General features: G+C 42.1%; 1 protein-coding gene across 1 annotated transcript in view; it reads left to right on the top strand.

Moving 5' to 3' along the window:
* Positions 1-18,150, top strand: part of osbpl8 (oxysterol binding protein-like 8) — a 152,483-nt gene that overhangs the window by 46,248 nt on the left and 88,085 nt on the right. The gene's annotated exons all lie outside the window — the stretch shown is intronic.

The raw sequence follows: 18,150 nt of genomic DNA, 5'->3' as shown, positions 1-18,150 counted from the left end.
AAGTAAAACTGGTCTGTGAGCGACACAACATTTCTACTAGAAACTTTTAAAGAGCTCAAAATGATTTCTATTACCTGTAGCTCAGTCAGGGAGTGCAATAACGTCTCCACCATCATTAAAACCTGTCGCGGTTCCATTTTGGGTGCTCAGGTTTGTTTACGTTCACCCGGAAGTAGAACTTCTTCTTCGGTGGTTTTTTTAAGGAGAGTTTACCACTCTGCGCATGTCAGTACTGCTGTTCAGAACAAAGCCCGCTGCATGTAAACGCTCATCATGAACAGATTGTGCCCATGTAAACAATACATTTGAATTATTCAAACAGAACACATTTCAATCTGGTCAAAGAATTCTGCGCATGTAAACATAGCTGTTGTCGCTTACATAGACTCGTTTCTGGTGGCCTACGCTCTCCCAAGATGTTAAGGAATTTGTTGCAGCATGCTTTACCTGCACCAGAAATAAAATGGGAAACCGACCTCCTGCCGGTCTGTTGCAACCACTACCCACGCCCAGCCGTCCATGGTCACACATATTGGTGGACTTTGTCACAGGCCTACCACCATTAGAAGGTAACACAACCATTTTAACTGTCATTGATAGATTTTCAAAAGCAGCCCACGTCATTCCTCTACCCAAACTACCTTCTGCTCTGGAGACGGCTCATCTCCTTGTTCAGCATGTTTTCAGGATCCACGGCATCCCATCTGATGTGATGTCAGACCGAGGCCGACAATTCATTTCTCAGGTTTGGCGATGTTTTTGCAATACTTTGGGGGCATCCGTTAGTCTCACCTCCGGATACCATCCCCAGTCTAATGGTCAGGCAGAGAGGTGTAACCAAGAGTTGGAGACCACTCTACGGTGCATTGTGGAACTCAACCCCTTGGTTTGGAGTCGACACTTGGTTTGGGTGGAATATGCCCACAACTCGCACAAATCTTCAACTACAGGTATGTCTCCCTTTGAAGCCTCCCTTGGCTACATGCCTCCTTTGTTCCCCAGTCAAGTCAACTTTATTTATAAAGCACATTTAAAACAGAACCTGTTATCAAAGTGCCTAACAACAACAATCAATGAGAGTAAAATTAAAGTGAGAAAAAAAAAATATATATATACAAATATATATACAATACACTAATAATAATAACTGAAGAATTAATAAAAAGCATTTAAAACATAGGGTCACAGATAAAAAAAAAAACACTAGATCAATTTACACTGTGTGAAATGCCTGAGAGAACAGATGTGTTTTAAGCAGGGATTTGAAGTGAGGAAGGGAGGTGGCCTGCCTGATGTTGGGGGGCAGGTTGTTCCAGAGTTTGGGGCCCATGACTGAAAAAGCCCGATCTCCTCTGAGCTTCAGTCTTGTTTTTAGAACAGCCAAAAGCAGCTGATCTGATGATCTCAGGGCCTGAGAGGGAACGTAAGGTTCCAGAAGCTCAGAGAGCTAAAGGGGTGCAAGGCCATTTAAGCATTTGAAGGTTAACAGAAGAATTTTAAAGACTATACTCGTACGAACAGGGAGCCAGTGAAGGGAGGACAGAACTGGAGTAATATGTTCAGACCTACGAGTTCCGGTTAAAAGCCGAGCAACAGCATTTTGGACAAGCTGAAGACGTGAAATGGAGGCTTGGCTGATCCCAGCATAGAGTGCATTGCAATAGTCCAATCGGGTCGTGACAAAGGCGTGGACCAGCTTCTCAAGGTTGGGTCTGGACAATATTGGCTTGAGCTTAGCTACCTGTCTGAGTTGGAAGAAGCTTTTCTGCAGAACACAGTTGAATTGTTTGTCAAACTTGAAGTCAGAGTCTAAAACCATCCCGAGATTTTTACCAAACTGCTTCAGATATGGCTGAAGAGAGTCCAGGTTGACAGGATCAGTGGCGGCAGTTGAGCTTGGGGTAAAGACAATGACTTCAGTCTTGTCATTGTTAAGAACTCGAGTAGTTGATGACGTCATTGGATCTCAAGATGCAAAAATAAATAAATGAATAAAACCGCAAAAAAAGTCATTATTAACAAAAAAAAAAAAAGAAGAACAGCAAAACATTGGGAGCATATATTATGCTCCTACCATTTATCATACTGCAAATAAGTCACAGGAAAACCAAAACTATTAGTTATTATTATTAAGCTGCAAAAGTGAAAGAAACGTGCTGCACGTAAAAAATGAAACTAAAAACAGTGGAACGGTCGACCACCCCGCACCACAGCCTGCAGTGGTGCGCATTAGGTTTAGTTTTAGAGATTAATATTTTTATAGGTTTAGATATTAATATTTGTTGCTTTTTGTTTGTGAAACAAGGTCAGAGGAAGCTGGTTCTGCTTCGGTCGATTGGACCCGGTGTTACACCATATTCTGTGACCTGCAACACTGCATGCAACACCGCCCCCTACGGTCACAATATACGGTGGTCACAGAATATGGTGTAACACTGGTTCGCAACAAGCTCCAAACAGTCAGGAAGTTGATTAATTTTCTGTTTCCTTACGGTAGTTGAACCGGAAGATTAATCTTTAGTGAAATATTTCCATACTATTGATGCATTTCTACCTGTTTGCCAAGACTGGGCCTGCTCCACTCTATCCGTCTGCTTGGAGGAATCCATTTTGTAGCCCGCGCCCGGTGTGGATAATGTGACACGTGACGCAATGACGTAACGGCGACGTAATGACGTCACAACTAATACTCAATGTGAAATTTAAAAACTCGATCAATGTCCTAGGAATCAATGTGTCGATTACTTGAGTCGTCTGTTAAAGCCATAACAGCAACTCATACTCCTGCAGTGCCATGCACAATGTACATCATTCGTGAGACTCTTCCTGGATCCACAAAGCACACGATGACTGGAAAGCTAAACTCTCATATCACCCTTAGCAACTCTGAAAATTGTAAGATCAGGTTTACTAGTTCATGACCTAGATGAAAGCCAGAGTGCTTCACTTGAACTCAAAGTTTGACAGCCAATCAAGAATTCTAAATTTAAGATTTTTTTAATTACAATATTAATCTATCTGTTTTTAACAGACCCTACTTTTTTTCAGATGAGGCATAGAATTTGTATATTGATTGCATAATCAGTCATCAAAAGAAACATTAGGTAAAACAAAAATCTGAGAAATTTTGAAGAAAGACAAAATTCTGATAAAGCAACTGCAGCACTAACTCAATGTGTGGTTGTGCATCTGTTGAATATCAGGCATATGAAACAAATCCTTTGTGTCTTTCTGTCTCTATAATCTCTGCTCCTGACAAGTTCCTGGAACAGCTGGCCAGGAGGTTTTTGCCAAGAGCTGGACTAATTTCTAATAATATCCTGTTGTGACTCTGATGCCGATGAAGACAAAAGTCAAATTTTTGTTGTTAACTCCTGCAGGACAGATTTTAGAAAAGGCTCCCTTAAAGCACAGAGCTCCCACCAATTCTGCCTTTTCCCTATTAAGGGGAAAGACAAAGAGAGAGATTGGGAGATTGTACGTATTGACACATTTTGTATGATCAGAGTGGAAATAAAGACATCCTCTCATCTGTATAGCACTGGGTATAACAGTAAAATTAGGGTGAGATGGGAGAGAGGAGGCCAAACAGTGTAAAGCTGCTGAAATTGCAAGAGAGGAGTGACTTTTACCCTGAATACCTCAGATGAGAGGTTGAAAGCAACGTTGAAGCAATTCTGCTCTGCCCATTCCTGCTGAGTCACTGTCCCGTTTTTTTTTTCTTTCTTTATTACCTTTGATTGAGGGTCAATGGAACAAATGGAGAGAAATGATCCTGCAGCAATGAAGTCTTTACTCAGATGTATTTTAGATGTCCTCAGCAGTGTTGCAGCTTTCAATTTACCACATGCATAGAGATAGGAAAAGCTCCTTTTAAAATTGACCAAAAAAATCTGCTAACAGACACCAATGTATCGCTTTTGTTTGGTATGATGACGTCCAAATGCCTCTGTTAAATGACTATTTCAGTTAATCTGATAGTAAAGACCAGGGCTATTCAAATGGCAGCCCTGGGGTCAAATCAGGCCCACGGGTGAGCCCAGTTTGGCCCACCAATGGGTTCAATTTTAAATTAAACTAGATTTTTAAACCATAAAACAAACTTACTTAATGACAATAACTGCTGGATGTCTGGCCCCTGAGCTCTTGGCTTTCAGTAACTGTGGCCCCCTGAGTAATTTAGTTGAACAGACCTGGTATATACAATAACTATGAAGGCAAACTTTGCTACTTCCTGCATATTCATTCTTCCTCAGTTCAGTCAAGCAGTCAAACATTTCAAACCAAATTGACCCAAGTTGCATTAAAAAATTGCCCTAAAATGGTCAACCTCCTCATGTTTTATGGGTGTAAGTGTGCAGATTGAGCAGTAAACCTGGGGCTGAATTCATCTATCATAAAAAAGCACAACAAACAAAATACTGTAATTTCCGGACTATTGAGCGCACCTGATTCCAAAAATGTTGGGACACAAAACAAATTGTGAATAAAAACTAAATGCAATGATAGGGAGGTGACAACATCTAATATTTTATGCAGAATAGAACACAAATCACAGATCAAAAGTTTAAACTGAGAGAATGTATCATTTTAAGGGAAAAATCTGTTGTTTCCAAATTTCATGGCATCAACAAATCCCAAAAAAGTTGGGACAAGTCCATTTTTACCACTGTGTGGCATCCCCCCTTCTTCTTACAACACTCAACAGATGTCTGGGGACAGAGAAGACCAGTTTCTCAAGTTTAGAAATAGGAATGCTCTCCCATTCATGTCTGATACAGGCCTCTAACTGTTCAATCGTCTTGGGCCTTCTTTGTCGCACCTTCCTCTTTTTGATGCGCCAAATGTTCTCTATAGGTGAAAGATCTGGACTGCAGGCTGGCCATTTCAGTACCCGGATCCTTCTCCTACGTAGCCATGATGTTGTGATTGCTGCAGAATGTGGTCTGGCATTATCGTGTTGAAAAATGCAGGGTCTTCCCTGAAAGAGATGACGTCTAGATGGGAGCATATGTTGTTCTAGAACCTGAACATAGTTCTCTGCATTAATGGTGCCGTTCCAGACATGCAAGCTGCCCATGCCACAAGCGCTCATGCAACCCCATACCATCAGTGCTGCAGGCTTCTGAACGTAGCGTTGATAACAACTTGGGCTATCCTTGTCCTCTCTGATCCGGATGACATGGCGTCCCAGTGTTCCATAAAGAACTTCAAATCGTGACTCATCTGACCACAGAACAGTCTTCCATTTTGCCACACTCCATTTTAAATGACCCCTGGCCCAGTGCAAACGTCTGAGCTTGCTTAGAAATGGCTTCCTCTTTGCACTGTAGAGTTTCAGCTGGCAACGGCGGATGGCACGGTGGATTGTGTTCACTGACAATGCTTTCTGGAAGTATTCCTGAGCCCATTCTGTTTGTTATTATTGACAGTGGCATTCCTGTTTGAGGTGCAGTGACTTTTAAGGGCCCGGAGATCACGAGCATCCAGTAGAGTTTTACGGCCCTGACCCTTACGCACAGTGATTGTTCCAGATTCTCTGAATCTTTTGATGATGTTATGCACGGTTGATGACGATAACTTAAAAGTCTTTGCTATTTTATGCTGGGTAACACCATTCTGGTATTGGTGCACTATCTTTCTGCGTAACAATGGTGGAATTGGTGATCCTCTTACCATCTTGGCTTCCGAGAGACACTGACACTCTGAGAAGCTCTTTTTATACCCACTCATGTTGTCAGTTTACCTAATTAGTGTTAATTGGTCTTCCAGCTGTTTGTTATATACTCAATTTCCTTTTTCCAGCCACTTATTGCTACTTGTCCCAACTTTTTTGGGATTTGTTGACACTGTGAAATTTTGAATCAACATATTTTTCCTTTAAAATGTTACATTTACTCAGATTAAACTTTTGATCTGTCATCTATGTTATATTACAAATAAAATATTGACATTTGCCATCTCCACATCATTGCATTCAGTTTTTATTCACAATTTGTTTAGTGTCCTAACTTTTTTGGAATCCGGTTTGTACCTAACAGCGAGTGGAGTGGGGCTAGTTTATTTAGTGCAGCTGTTAGCAACAATGAAGCTAAGCTAATCAGATCCACACTATATGTAGTCCCACAGTAGGGTTCCAAGTGGTGCATTGGTCATTAAAACTGTCTTCCTAACGTTAGTTCATATTTTCTATCATCCACTATTCACCATAAAGTTATCAATTGTTTTACAAAAATATGAATTAAACAAAGAAACAGTCTTCCCTGTTCATTGTTTAAACAGTCAGTCATGTCAGAGTCAGAGTCAGAGTTTCTTTATTGTCATTCGCACCTCATGTGGTACATGTGGTGGAGCGAAATTATGTACACAAGGTCCCAGTTACATCCAACAATAAAATGTATAAGAAAAACAGTAATAACATCTAAGATATGAACTAAGAAAAACATCAACTAAATATACACTAAGCACTCATAACATAAAACATTGAACATCAGCACAAACATGAACATGAGTCTGTGAGCAGATGTGCACGCATGAACACATCAACATTGAAACAGATCAGCAGCAACATGAAACAGATCAGCAGCAACATGATATGGTTTTTCACAGTGATTATTCTAGTTAGAGATTCATGAGTCTAACAGCCTCAGGGTAGAAGCTGTTCCTCAGTCTAGTGGTTCTACACTTAATGCTCCTTAACCTCCTTCCTGAGGGGAGTGGGGCAAAAAGTGTGTGTGCTGGGTGGGTGGGGTCCTTCATGATGCAGGTGGCCCTCTTCCTGCATCTGGAGGTGTAGATGTCTGTGATGGTGGGGAGGCTGATTCCAACAGATTTCTGTGCAGCCTTCACCACTCTCTGCAAAGCTTTTCTTTCTGCAGCTGTGCAGCCTCCATGCCACACGTTGATGCTGGAGCACAGGATGCTCTCCACTGCACACCTGTAGAAGGAGGTGAGGACTGAGCTTCCCAGACCAGCTCGCCTCAGCCGTCTGAGGAAGTAGAGTCTCTGATGAGCTTTCTTGATCAGGCTGGTGGTGTTGTTGCTCCAGCTGAGGTTGTCATTCATGTGTACACCCAAGTACTTGTAGCTGGAGACCACTTCCACCGCAGATCCTCTTTATGTTCAGGGGGGTGTAGGTGTTTTTGTTCCTTCTGAAGTCCACAATCATCTCCTTTGTCTTCTTCACATTGATGTGAAGGTTATTCTCTCTGCACCAGCTCTCCAGGTGTTCCACCTCTTGCCTGTAGCTGGACTCATCATTGTTTGTGATGCATCCCACCACCACTGTATGTATGGGGAAGATCTAATTAGTAATGACTGTAACAGAGGTTTTTTTTTTTCTTTGTAGAGAAGTAAATATTTCAGACAAACAATGCATTTCACTGAGGATGACAAAGATAATTTTATTAACACTGATATATATATTTACCTCTACATTAGATTTATTGTTCTGGATAAAGTTCTACAAGGCATGTCTATGCTAGGTTATCTAAACATTAGCGTGCTATCTTGAGAGACACGTAACTAATGACAAACAGGTTGGAGGATTGAGAGAATTTATTCTTGTTGATTTCTTAAATTTTACATATCCGTTAAAATAAACTTACTGTACCATGCTCTGTTCAGCAAAACATGCTACACAGTATTGCTTCCTGATTCGCCTGTGCTGAAAGTGAAACTTCAAGTGAATAGCCATGACTTGAAAGTAGTCTTCATGTGCCATCTGCTGGATATATTGTACAATTATGGCTCATTTCCAGCATTTTAGTATTTTTTTTTCTCTCTTTTCTCTGGTGAAACCAGACTTGTCTCCCTGGTCCCCCCCCCCCCCCCCCCCCCCCCGGCATACTTCGTAATTCGAAAGATCAGCTGGTCTCTTAACAAAATTTATCAACTTCTCCCGACAGGAGTCAGGGTAAGGATTTTACCCGTACCCTTCCGTCTTACCTCGACAGAAACAAATTGGATTCATGATGACAACTGTTCTTTTTTGCTGTTTGGCTGGTGAATTCTGGATTGTCTTTAAACTCGTGTGGATGTGTCAAAGCTCAACAGCGCTCAGACTGAATTTTGGGAGCTGCAGCAGGGAGCTGGAGCAGTCTGTTATCAGGACTGTGAACTCTCTAGCAGCACACATGAAAGGGAAATAATCTTGGAGAAGCTGTGAGCTTGACTTTTGGCATAAAGGATCAATTCCGCTGTTTTGGAGTTTCCATCTGAGGAATATACCAGCAAGACTTTAAAAAGGCAGAAACTGCAATTCTTGAGTTCTGCCTGACCCAAACTGTGGCCTTGACGGAAGACTTATCTCAACTCCTCCTGGCATGTTTTGAAAACAACAAAGATGCTTTGACTGTCTCCTCACCACTCCCTTTCCCAAGGCCGTGGACATGTGACAGAGCTTCAACCGAGCTGGTGATGAATAACGCCTCCTATCTGGACAGTGGCTGAGAGGGGGGGCTCTGGACTATGTTACAACTTTCCCTTAAAATTCTATGTTTTCACCGGCCTATATGTAAATGTATAACATCTGTTTATGTTGCTTTGCTGTGGTAGGTTATTTTGATGCCTCAAATTGTGCCCTGTCTAGGACACGGCGTGAGAGATCAATTTTTTTAATTGTACCGTCTCTCCTCATGTTTTCTTTCCTTTTCTCATCTAAGCAAAATATTATTCTGAATAAGAATAAGAGGGCCGCGCTTTTTACAGTTGCAGCTTTGTGCACTCGGCCCATCTTTCGGACGACTGTACGTACATGTTCTCGTTGTATCTCGGTGCAATGCCAATAAAGTTTATTCTGATTCTGAAAATTAAAAGTGCTTATATTATCACATATATGGCTAGGTCTCCAAAGGCCTATATCGGCCTAAAATATTGACCCTACCAATATATTGCTCAGGCTCTAATAGGTAGCATGGGTGGCTGAGAAACATTGTAAAGTGCTTTGGAGAATATGGAGAAATGGAAAGGCTGTCTAACTTTATGGACCATTTACCATGTGGTTTAAAACGCTGCCATGATAGGCAGCAGGTGATATGCATTCCTTTTGAAGAATGCTATGCCTTCATTTGAAGAAGAAATTCAAAATAAGTTGAATCAAGTATAATTCTGAGGGCAGAAATTCTAATTCTTCTAAATGTAGTTACTCTACAGACTTTTCACTTCTGTCTTTAGGACACCCAAGTGTGTTAATAAAAACCATGACAGGGGGCTTTCCTTGTCAGGCGCTGTGAATGAGCCCTTCTCTGGGGGGATTTTCCATAATGGCCATGGGAGGTTGGATGGTCACTTTAGTTTACTGGTGCACAAGGGCCTCAGTCAACACGCAAACAAGGAAGTGCGGTGTGGTTACAGTAGCTGCGCGCCGGGCCAAACCTAGAACTTCAGCTGTGTAGATTTCAGTTTAGCCCTTCATTAACTGTAAGTGACTTACTTCCTTGTTTTTGTGGCAGTGTGGCCTTTTTTTTAGGTTTGTGGCTGATGTATTTAATCTGCAAATATGTTTTGCGTCCCACAGATATTCAAATGTAAAGAGTGAAAGATGTAGATGTAAGAAAATATGGCAAAAAAGAAAAGTCAACCGGGAAATCCTGTGCACTTTAGAAGACAGATGAAAGCAGAGTGTGAGTTAAATGCTTAGAGAGGGCAAACAAAAGAATGACAGAAGGGTTCGGGTGTTGAAGAGGAGAAGAGGGAGAAAGGGAGATGTTAGCTGTCATCACAAGGAGAACGAAGGAGGCTCAGAGTCGCTTGCATTTGTCTTCTCTCTGCCTTGTCTCCTCCCTTCAATGCACAGTATGAGTTGGAGTGTGTGTATGTGTGTGTGCTACAAAGAAGATAGCTCAATGGCATGTCACACTGTCGAAGAAACGGTAGCGCAACAACCTCTCTTCCCTCGGCTGACCGTCACACTGTTTGCATTTCCTCTTATTCTGTAAGTGAACCTTTTAAAAAAGCGTTGAAGCAGGAGTCGGTGGATTAGACTGAGACAAAGTTGAGTGCTCACATTTGTTGCACGTTGCTAGTTGTAAATTTGCTGTAAGAAGTTATTTTAGCTTTAAGGGTTCACACTCGAATGCCGAAGTGTTGTTTCAGGCTTTTGTTTGCTGACTGAATGACAGCCAGCGCTCAGTGCCAGGCTTCGTACTGCTAACGCAGCTTGTATTATTTCCACTAATGTCTGTTGCTGCATCTGTCTTCACAGAGACCATGTGTTAGTGTGAGTAAAGAAGGCTGCTGGTCTGAGCACGGCTCTAATTGAGCTTAATGATGGGGGTAGAGATGGGTGGAGGTCTGTCTAATTGCTTGCAAGCAGCTACAGGCAAGGTTACAAATACAATATAGAAACAATGTTTTTTTTATCCAACCCCCTTGAGTCATGTTATATCATTATTGAGGTCTGAAAGAAAATGCAATCAGTTGCTCTTTTATTCTACCACCAAATGGCACCATCAACATAAAAAAGTCACCTAAATATCCAACCATGTGTAGGCCTGTCACGATAACAAATGTTGCTGGGCGATTGTCTCAGAAATGATTGCGATAAACGATAATATTGTTTGAAATTTTACAATAATTGGTAATTGTCAGTTTTAAGAAGAATTGTTGGTTAATTTTTGTGTGTAGTATCTTTATTGACCACCGGATGGCAGTATAATATGTTTGAACTAAAGGATGGATAGTGAGGGGGTGAGCAATGTGTCTCTTTAAGAAAAATGGGAGGGAGGCCCCTTGATGTGACATGGGCTGTCTCTCTCCTTCCTGTTTTTCGGTTTTCAAAATGTTGGACGCTCGGAGTGGTTTGAGCTCTTTAGCATAGCATTTTTAACACAAATCTTTTAATTAAAAAAATCTGCAAACAAGTTCTCAGCTTCTTTTTGCAGAGAAAAACAACTTTTTAGACAAAGGCACGGTTTCAACTGTGAATTTTGGAGGTTTGACAATAAGAAGGTTTTTTCCCCGAGGTTGGCCTGTTAGCTTAGCTCTGAGCTTAGCTTCTCAGCTTAGCTGCTTTTAACGATCCAATAACATAATTTTAGATGTCCTGATGCATGCTCAATAATCCAGGTAGAAAAATCTAAAAAAGTTAAGTCTGGTCCTCTGGACATTCAAAAAACAAAACAAACAAAACAAAAAATAAAAGTAGAAACATTTCGTCTCTCATCCGAAAGACTTCCTCAGTCTGAGGTGCTGTATTCAGCTCAGTCTCTTAAATAGCACCTTCTCAGAGTGGATCAACCAGTTTGATGCTGACAACCAAAACCAGCTGCTCACATGGTCAAGAAGGACCATTATTAGGTTATTACCATCGGACTTAAGTTGTGTTATGTGCAACTAAAAGAGGAGGAAAACTATAAGAAATAAAAATAAAAAAAGACCCAAGAAGGCCAAATGTTTTCAGGTTCAGGTTAGGTTTATTTGTCATATGCAAAAGGACCATCCATGATTGGATATCCAGATATCTCCCCCTCATGATCCATGATCCATTGTTAGGCTGATGGTCCTTCTTGAGCATGTGATCAGCTGGTTTTGGTTGTCAGCAGCAAAACTGGTTGATCCACTCTGAGAAGGTGCTATTTAAGAGACTGAGCTAAAAACAGCACCTCAGACTGAGGAAGTCTCTCGGATGAGAGACGAAACGTTTCTAATTTGTTGTTGTTGTTGTTGTTGTTGTTGTTGTTGTTGTTTTGTTTTTTGAATGTCCAGAGGACCAGACTTAACTTTTAAGACAATTTTAGATGGTTAAAATAGATTTAAAAGAGAAAGGGAGGGGTCAGTGAAGAGTACCAGAGTTGAGCCTTGTCATCCAGTGTCTTTAGTAGAAAGAGAGACACAAAGAAAAGATAAAGCTGATAAATGAACATGGTCAGTTATTTTAATTTATCATGCGATTAATTGATTTATTGTTTATCTTGACAGACCTAACCATGTTCCTTGCAGAGGGAAAGGTGGACAGTAATGTTTTTTGTCTGTGTGTGTCCGTGTGTCAGTGTTAGCAAAAGTGTCTCCTATACAAGTTGGCTACAATGACCAAACCACACAAAGAACCCAAACATAGCTATAACTCGTCAGTTTTAGACATTGACCTGAAATTTGGTGTTTGTAGCAGAGACAACATTAACTTTTGGAGTCACCATTAGTCTCTGTGTTAAACTATTTCATGAACTGCAGAGCAGATTTAAATAAAACTTTCAGGAAATGATCATACATCTACAACTGATTTTACCTTTTAGATTAAACCAAAAGGCCACCACAACCAGCTGACCTTAGAAAATACCAAAATGGCCATAAGTCAGTTAATTTTATAGGCATTAATCTACAATTACCAGTACGTGTAGTTATAGCTTAGACTTGTGCGCAACACATAGTATTGTCCAAGTGCTACTCGTAGTGTTAGATCTTTCCTTAAAACTTTAACATTATCCATTGGTGTAAACCTGTTTTTCTGTTAGCAAAATATCCTATGAACCACTGGTCAGATTTGAATGGCATTTTACAAAGTAATCAGTCAATCTAATTGAAGATGGCTACTATAACTAATGGGTATAACACAAAAATGGCTATAATTCAGTCAAATAAACTGATATTGAGCTTAAATTTAAAGATGTCCTTGAGAGACCTTTGCAACACAATCACACTGTGACATTTCCTCATATCCTTTGAGTATGTGCATAACATTTTTATGGTTTGACTAATATGGCTACAACTCAGTCATTTCTCATTTTTAAAACTCTTGCATAAAAGGCAGCAGGTGATGTGCATTCCTTCAAGTAATGCCAGCTCTTTAATCAACTATTCATCTGCTGCAAAGATTCAGTTATATAACATTAGTTGTCTAGAGATCTCCCCCTCCATTTAAAACTAGCTCTGCAGGAGTCTGTGCTGCATCTTGCTGGTTCAGGCTGATCAGCTGGTCTGAGCGTAATCAGCCTGACAGCTTGAGTCTGAGCTTCTGCTTGGTCATTCTGAGCAGCTGCTGCAGTCTGGCTTCTGACTTCACACTGTTTCTGTAAAAAAATGGAAAATAGTTCCCTTTAAGCTTTTCAGTAACATCACACACTGACTAATATTCTTACCAAACAACATTTAGGATCAAACAATTTGATTAAAATTTGATATTATTAATTGAACTGCAAAACTGATGCTTGCAACTACAGAGCCTTGGACTTTTCGACCTTTTGCCACATTTCAGGCTTCAAACATAAAGATATAAAATTTTAATTTTTTGTGAAGAATCAACAACAAGTGGGACACAATCATGAAGTGGAATGAAATTTATTGGATTTGTCGAATTTTTTAACAAATAAAAAACTGAAAAGTGGGGCGTGCAATATTCATCGGCCCCCTTGCGTTAATACTTTGTAGCGCCGCCTTTTGCTGCAGTTCCAGCTGCAAGTCTCTTGGGGTTTGTCTCTATCAGTTTTGAACATGGAGACACTGAAATTCTGCCCATTCTTCCTGCAAAACAGCTCGAGCTCAGTGAGGTTGGATGGAGAACGTTTGTGAACAGCAGTCTTCAGCTCTTTCCACAGATTCTCGATTGGATTCAGGTCTGGACTTTGACTTGGCCATTCCAACACCTGGATACGTTTATTTGTGAACCATTCCATTGTAGATTTGTCTTTATGTTTTGGATCATTGTCTTGTTGGAAGATAAATCTCCGTCCCAGTCTCAGGTCTCTTGCAGACTCAAACAGGTTTTCTTCCAGAATGGTCCTGTATTTGGCTCCATCCATCTTCCCATCAATTCTGACCATCTTCCCTGTCCCTGCTGATGAAAAGCAGGCCCAAACCATGATGCTGCCACCACCATGTTTGACAGTGGGGATGGTGTGTTCAGGGTGATGAGCTGTGTTGCTTTTACGCCAAACATATCGTTTTGCATTGTGACCAAACAGTTCGATTTTGGTTTCATGTGACCAGAGCACCTTCTTCCACATGTTTGGTGTGTCTCCCATTGGCTTGTGGCAAACTTTAAACACTTTTTATGGATATCTTTGAGAAATGTCTTTCTTCTTGCCACTCTTCCATAAAGGCCAGATTTGTGCAGTGTACGACTGATTGTTCTATGGACAGACTCTCCCACCTCAGCTGTAGATCTCTGCAGTTCATCCAGAGTGATCATGGGCCTCTTGGCTGCATCTCTGATCAGTCTTCTCCTTGTTCCAGATGAAAGTTTAGAGGGACGGCCGGGTCTTGGTAGATTTGCAGTGGTCTGATACTCCTTCCATTTCAGTATGACTGCTTGCACAGTGCTCCTTGGTATGTTTAAAGCTTGGGAAATCTTTTTGTATCCAAATCTGGCTTTAAGCTTCTCCACAACAGTATCTCGGACCTGCCTGGTGTGTTCCTTGGTCTTCATGATGCTCTCTGTGCTTTGAACAGAACTTTGAGACTATCACAGAGCAGGTGCATTTATACAGAGACTTGATTACACACAGGTGGATTCTATTTATCATCATCATCAGTCATTTGGGACAACATTGGATCATTCATAGATCCTCACTGAACTTCTGGAGTGAGTTTGCTGCACTGAAAGTAAAGGGACCCAATAATATTGCACGCCCCACTTTTCAGTTTTTTATTTGTTAAAAAAGTTTGACACGTCCAATAAATTTCATTCCACTTCATGATTGTGTCCCACTTGTTGTTGATTCTTCACAAAAAATTAAAATTTTATATCTTTATGTTTGAAGCCTGAAATGTGTCAAAAGGTTGAAAAGTTCAAGGGGGCCGAATACTTTCGCAAGGCACTGTAAGTCCCTTCCATGTTTAAGCGGAAAACCTCTGGGTATTTTCTGATGTAGTTTAGAATAACATTGTAGGCTTGTTTTGGTGTTATAACTGCAAATCATGAGCTCTTCTTAGGAAGCTAGACCTAACAGGTTTTTTAAAATTATTTTTTGAGTGTAATGCTCTGTGGATATCATGTGGAGATGGTGTTTCACAGGAACAGTTATTATCGTCGGACTTAAGTTGTGTTATCCATCCATCCATCCATCCATTATCTTCCCCTTATTCCAAAGTCGGGTCATGGGGGCAGCAGCTTGAGCAGAGAGGCCCAGCCATCTCTTTCCACAGCCACCTCTTCCAGCTCTTCTGGAAGGATTCCAAGGCGTTCCCAGGCCAACCGAGAGACATAGTCTCTCCAGCGTGTCCTGGGTCTTCCCCGGGGTCTCCTCCCAGTTAGACATGCCCGAAGCACCTCTCTAGGGAGGCGCCCAGGGGGCATCCTTACCAGATGCCCGAACCACCTCAACTGGCTCCTCTCGACGTGGAGGAGTAGCGTTTCTACTCCGAATCTCTCCCGAATAACTAAACTTCTCACCCTATCTCTAAGGGAGAGTCCAGCTACCCTGCGGAGAAAACTCATTTCAACTTCCTGTATCCGCAATCTCATTCTTTAGGTCACTACCCAGAGCTCATGACCATAGGTGAGGGTAGGAACGTAGACCGACCAGTAAACGGAGAGCTTTGCCTTACAGCTCAGCTCTCTCTTCACCACAACAGACCAATACAGAGTCCGCAATACTGCAGATGCTGCACCAATCCGTCTGTCAATATCATGCTCCATTCTTCCCTCACTCATGAACAAAACCCCGAGATACTTGAATTCCTCCACTTGAGGCAGAACCTCACCCTCGACCTGATGAGAGTAATCCACCCTTTTCCAGTTGAGGACCATCGCCTCAGATTTGGAGGTGCTGATTCTCATCCCAGTCGCTTCACACTCGGCTGCGAACTGCTCCAGTGAGAGCTGAAGATCACGGCACGATGACGCCAACAGGACCACATCATCTGCAAAGAGCAGAGATGGAATCTTGAGGCCACCGAACCGGAAACCCTCCGCCAGCTGGCTGCACCGAGAAATTCTGTCCATAAAAGTTATGAACAAAATCGTGACAACGGGCAGCCCTGGCGGAGTCCAACTCCCACCCTGAAGGTGTCCGACTTACTGCCGGCAATGCAAATCAAACTCTCGCACCACTTGTATAGGGACTGAATATTCCGTAACAATGGGCCTCCAATCCCATACTCACGGAGCACCCCCCACAGTGTACCACGAGGAACACGGTTGAATGCCTTCTCCAAGTCTACAAAACACATGTAGACTGGATGGGCAAACTCCCATGACCCCTCAAGGAGCCTAGTGAGGGTAAAGAGCTGATTCAGTGTTCCACGGCCAGGACGGAACCCACATTGTTCCTCCTAGATCTGAGGTTCGACCAATGATTGGACTCGCTTCTCCAGTATCCCTGAATAGATCTTACCAGAGAGGCTAAGGAGAGTGATGCCCCTATAATTGGAGCGCACCCTCCAGTCCCCCTTTTTGGAAGAAGGTAACCACCACCCCAGTCTGCCAGTCCAGTGGCACTGCCCCCGATGTCCACATGACGTTGCAAAGGCGTGTCAGCCAAGACAGCTCCACAACATCCAGAGTCTTAAGGAAATCGGGGTGGATCTCATCCACTCCCGGAGCCCTGCCGCCTCAAATTTTTTAACTACCTCGGCGACCTTAGCCATGGTTATGGACGGATCAACCCCTAAGCCCCCTGACTCAGCTTCCTCCATGGAAGACGTGCTGGTGGGATTGAGAAGGTCTGATAAGTATTTCTTCCACCTCCCGACGACATCACTGATTGAAGTCAACAACACCCCACCTTCACTGAACACAGTGTTAGTAAAGTGCTGCTTTCCCCTCTTTAGCTGCTTGATGGTTTGCCAGAATCTCCTCGGAGCTGACCGAGAGTCTCTATCCAAAGTCTCACCAAACTCCTCCCACATCCGAGCTTTTGTCTCAGCAACAGTCAAGGCTGCACACTGCTTGGCCCTCCGGTACTCCTCAGCTACATACAGAGTCCCTCTGGTCAACAAGGCCCGATAGGACTCCTTCTTCAGCTTGACAGCCTCCCTAACCTGGGGTGTCCACCACCGAGTTCGTGGATGACCACTGCGAGAAGCACCGACAACCTTGCGGCCACAGCTCAAGGCAGCTACCTCAACAGGCGAGGTGCGGAGCATGGCCTACTCATACTCAATGTCCCCCACCTCAGCTGGGATGCGGTTAAAGCTGTCCCGGAGGTGTGAGTTGAAGATCTCACAGTTGCCTCCCAGTTGAAGATAAGTTGTGTTATGTGCAACTAAAAGAGGAGGAAAACTATAAGAAGAGTAAAGAAATGACCCAAGAAGGCCAAATGTTTTCAGGTTCAGGTTAGGTTTATTTTTCATATGCAAAATCAACACAAGGTCAATAATGCAATGAAATGCTCAGGATGAGAAGAACCTTGGAGCCTTGCCAAAGAAACAACAACAAGAACAACAACAAAAAAAACAGCAGCAACAAATGCAAAAGCATGCAACAAAACTACAAAAATAAGGCCCCAGAAGTGAAAAGTGAAATACATCTCCAGAAGCATGGTCCTATTGGGAGAGTGGTTCTGGCAATGAGGTTATCTTAGCAACATGGTCTGGTTGGCAGCATGGTACTATTATCGGTGTGATTCAGTTAGCTGCATGGTCTTGTTTTGGACTACATCAAGCAAAAAAAATAAATACAAATCATATAATAAAACCATATTAGCTTACTGCTTTAGCACAATGTTAACAACTTTGTTGAGATGCTTTCTGAGTGAAACATTCCGTACAGACACAATCAGTTGTTACAGTGCGACCAGCTAAATACGCAGCATCCTATATTATATATAAAATTGTCAAACGAGCTGTAACAATGTGCACATAAGATGAAACCTTGCTGGTGTGTCTATGCTTGAATTTACAGCTAGTTTTGAGATACTTCGCAAGAACTAAGAATTGTCCCAGAGCTGCTAGAAAATAATATTCTTTTTTTCTTGCAACCCTAGTTTGAAAGTTTCTGCAGTCCAAGACATGTCACCTCAGTTTCATTCATTGTCAAATATTTCCAGACAAACAGACAGAGCATCAGAATATCAGAATAAAGAAACAACCAAGATCCATGGATCAATGAATGACCTTCCTGGGTCATCTTCCTTGGAGGTTAATATGATATGTGATAGATGGTGTGATCAGAAAGTGATGTACCTTGACTTTGGAATTTGGTTTGGATGTTGTTCTTGGCTCTGCGTTAACGGAGCGGCACGTTAGTATTGCCAGTGCCAGAGAAATGTGGGG

The sequence above is a fragment of the Nematolebias whitei genome, chromosome 22 (assembly GCF_014905685.2).
Source record: "Nematolebias whitei isolate Nwh7 chromosome 22, NemWhi1, whole genome shotgun sequence".
In the NCBI taxonomy this organism is placed as follows: Eukaryota; Metazoa; Chordata; class Actinopteri; order Cyprinodontiformes; family Rivulidae; genus Nematolebias; species Nematolebias whitei.
Note: the sequence above shows the minus strand (reverse complement) of the source record. Positions and strands in the feature narration are given on the sequence as shown.